Genomic DNA, 4,191 nt, shown 5'->3' with positions numbered 1-4,191 from the left:
TGCAAATATTATATTTAATTTTGTTGTAATTTTTGGTAATTCTTTTTATTATTTTAATTTTTTTATTATGTAATTTCTTTTGTTTGTTATTCATAATTATATGTTATCCATAATAATTAATTTTTTAAAAATTTATCATTAAGTGTATTGTGAGTTGTCAAAAAGTGTAGTATGAATTGTAAAAAAGTAGGAGTGCTTATAAACAATTTCCATTGGAACAAAAATTGTAAAAATATAATATGAATTACTTATGAGTGACGTGACACAGTAAGACCCATTTAAAAGCAACTCTCCTTGTAAATACTTTAAAAGGTTGGGATGACCAAGATTCTGAGCTGGAGTCAGATTTGAGATGCTGCAGACTCTAAGCTGGTTTGGAAGCAAGAATGTGACACCTTCTACCTGGCACTACCCTTCCCCCTCATGCTCTGTAGATAATATAACCTACCTTGTTCCTTAGAAATTCCTATTGTCTCCCATGTGGTAAGATCCTAGAAGACGCAATGAGATGAAAAGAATGTCACCGTACACTTCAAATCTTGAGTTTTCGTATAGAGATGAAAAGAATGTCAACGTAACTCATTACTTAATGTAATGAAGGATGAAGGAAAATGTTGCTGCAACCAACTATTGGGTTTGATACTCGTTGGCAACAGTAATGTGTTGTTTGTTAAATAATGTCGAATAGGTAAGAAAAACAAGAATAAGGGATATTATATGGCTGTAGCACCATAATGGCAGAGTCAATAATCTAGAGAACCTCGAGCATAGTACCAAAAACATTAAAGGATACGAACTTAGAATCCTTACCAATCATGGCTAGAGAGCATGTGTCAGTTGGCTTACTGAGAATCCGTAAGAGATTTTAGGCACTCCAATTCAAGTTTGGCAAGAGCCAGTTGGCTTAATGAGAATACATAAGAGATTTTAGGCACTCCAATTCAAGTTTGGCAAGAGCAGGTACCTCTTCCTCAATTGGCTGGGTTGATTGATCACAAGTTCACAACTCATGCCTTCTGCATAGCAGGCTGTCTGATAAGCCCATCTTTGCTTAAATCTTCCTTAGCAACCAAGAATCTTTTCCTTCCCATGAAGCTTAAATCTTCCTAAAGCAAGTCTCCTTGGTGTGGTCAGTCCTCTTGCAATGGGAACACCAATGATCTTCCTTATTATCTTTGGCCGAAAAGTTTCCCAAACACAAGAGAGATGATCCCAGTTTTAGGAATCTTTCCAGAAGCCAAGGTTGGATCCTCGGTGGGATTTTAATTTTGAATAACCATTCTGTGTTTGTTCCACCACAAATGATAAAAAAAACATTTTGGAATGTGAGGAAAGCTTCTCTTTGCCCAAAATCTACGGCCAGATATGATCATATTTGGGATTATTGGGAAAAACCCAAGTCCCACATCGACTAGAGATTAGGCAATTGAATAGTATATAAGTGGAAAGCAACCCTCACCTTACAAGCCGGTTTTGTAGGGTTGAGTTAGGCTTAATCCACTATTCTAACATGGTATCAGAGCCATTTAGATCCACTTTAAAAATGGGCCACCCACCATTGATGCATGTCTCACAGGCATGAGGGGGTGTATTGGGAAAAACCCAAGTCCCGCCAATCCTAGATCATTAAAAAGGGCCACCTACCATTTATCCACGTACCAAGCCCAATAGTGCTGGACGTGAGGGGGTGTATTGGGAAAAACCCAAGTCCCACATCGACTAGAGATTAGGCAATTGAATAGTATATAAGTGAAAAGCAACCCTCACCTTACAAGCCGGTTTTGTAGGGTTGAGTTAGGCTTAATCCACTATTCTAACAGGGATTAAGGCCCAAGAGGAATTTGAAAATTCAAGACCTCTCAAACCTTTCAGTTATGTGGTACCATCTTCACTATTCTTGTATTAGTCTAGCTCCACCCACAAATCATTCAAGCTTTCATAATAGGTTGTCAGCAAAAGAGTTCCCTGTTTGACACTGAAAAATTTACTCTCCAACCATACATAACAAGTGGAAATATCCATTTCATGGAAAAAGGTATGATGAAGGCTATCCCAAATCTCCCAAGTGGTAGAGAAGAACATGTAATATAGACTAATTTCTGGAAACTTGGTACCCCATAACCACATCATAATTATCATAATTGTAAAGTTCTCATCCCATGCCAAAGTTGGATCACTCTCATCTAAGGTCTTCCTTTCCGTTGAGATACCATCATGATGTTACCCTGATTCTATTTTCAGGTATCATGTTCATATTATTTAATTTCTTTAGATAGCTTGATCATAATCCCTAAACTTTAGGAATTGATTCAGACTTTGTGTATATAAATAATTGTACAAATCGCTTAATAAATATACCAGAAAAACCATTCCTTTTATCTTAGGGTTTTTTCAGGGTGCACAGACGGATACTCCTGGACCAAGAGCTCAGATGTCAACTAGAAAAGAAAACTGAAACAGTAAATTATTTTTCCTGATAATTTACAGCGAAGGTTTAACATATATGTAGTAGGCACACGGAATAACTGAAATAAATGCTTGCCAAGAGATTTTAGGCTACAAATTTGTACATAATAACAGTAAGAGGGCAATTAGGGAAGTCCATTCCTAATCACACTGAACAAGGAAATATTCTAAACATGGCTAGTTAGCTACAACACCCCCCTCTTTTTCTTTCCCTCCAACTTGGGGGGTACGGGAGGGAACCAAGCTCTTTCTTTTTCCCTATTCAATCATAAAAATATCCAAACAATAGAATAGTAACTTTATTTCATTCTGCTTCACTCCATTCCACTTACTATTAGATATTTAAACATGGCCTAGAGGTGAAAATGGCATTAAGCCAACACACCTTATTATATTTATCTAATGAATTCAGAACAAGAGTAACGATTCAGTTTTTAGCCCACAAACAAATGATGGATGGGTTAGAATATCTAGAAAATACCACATCATATCATTATTTTATCTTTAGAATAAATAGAGCATCTCAGATAATCTAATTTCTTTTGAGTGGCTTCAACTTTCAAGTAATCAAGTTTCATTATATTCCCTAATTTTTGTTCCTTCATTTAATTAGGATAAGTCTAGCGAGAATATAAATAAAGATTGATGCTTAGTATTGCATCACATCATTATAACCCAAGAAAATATCATTCAGTGTCTCTAATTTCTCTTTCCTGCTTCTACAACTAAATCCCAATAATTAAAACAGGATGCATATATTTTCACCGAAACTCAATGAAGACAGCAATCACCTGATACTAGGTCTGCATTTGTACTCTTCGCATGCACAGTCTTCACTTCCTCTGCGGCATCAGAAACTAAGAAAACTTAGAAAGACAAAAGGACTGGATAATTCCGCAGTGAGTATTATTATGGCCAAAATTATAATAGATCCTATTCTAACAAAAGCATGATAAGATAACAAAAAAGATGGAATTATACCTGTGAATTGAACCCTACAATTCCATATACACCATAACTAGATGAACAAGATTTTTCATACTTACGTTTTAACACGGATATATTACGTGACAACAACGTAACGAATGCAACATGTTTTCTTGTTAAAGCTCGGATTAAGCATTAGATAAACGAATCAAGGTTTTAGAACAATCCGCGACCGCGATTTCAGCTACAACGTCGACCGCAACGGCGAATGCAGCCTCATCGGCCACATTTCTGCAATTTCCTACAACATCAAGGATAGTGACCGCGATTTAAAACGTTGATATGAATATAGATAGAATTTTGAAAACCAAGGAGCAACAGACATCATATGGAGCGATGTAATTTACTAATTTCTTCGCCAGTTTATGACTTCAATTCAAATATTTGATGTACGTACAGAGATGTAAATGGCAAAGCGTTAATCATCGGGTGCTGGTGCCAAAGTTAATTGCATTATTATTCATTCATTCAGCAAAAAGGTAAGCGCAGAAACGAAGAGGGTTCTCGAAGCCATTCATCGTGGTAACTGCAAAATATAGAGAGGTTAAGGAAGAGAAGAAGAGCAGTGGAAGAAGATTATCAAAGAATGAAAGCAAACACCACCTCACCTCCTTCTGCTACCATCCCCACCACGCGCAATGCCATTTTATTAGGATACATTCGGAGGGATTTTAACGGTATGAAGAGCTCAGGTTCTTGTTTGATTCACGGGGAGTGGAAGAATTTTGAAAACAAATT

General features: G+C 36.5%; 1 long non-coding RNA gene across 2 annotated transcripts; it reads right to left on the bottom strand.

The window, feature by feature from the left end:
- Positions 1-3,102: 3,102 nt before the first annotated feature.
- On the bottom strand, positions 3,103-4,191 carry LOC109817205 (uncharacterized). Of its 2 annotated transcripts, none has more exons than XR_002241332.3 (4): positions 4,062-4,191; positions 3,851-3,979; positions 3,513-3,694; positions 3,103-3,308 (listed from the first exon to the last, which is right to left on the bottom strand). It is a non-coding gene; the product is annotated as an uncharacterized LOC109817205 (long non-coding RNA). The 2 variants fall into 2 exon arrangements; XR_002241333.3 differs by having other exon boundaries at positions 4,057-4,179.

Source organism: Cajanus cajan, chromosome 4 (genome assembly GCF_000230855.2).
Source record: "Cajanus cajan strain Asha chromosome 4, NIPB_CcT2T_4, whole genome shotgun sequence".
Taxonomy (NCBI): domain Eukaryota; kingdom Viridiplantae; phylum Streptophyta; class Magnoliopsida; order Fabales; family Fabaceae; genus Cajanus; species Cajanus cajan.
This window is presented reverse-complemented; position numbering and strand designations above follow the sequence as displayed.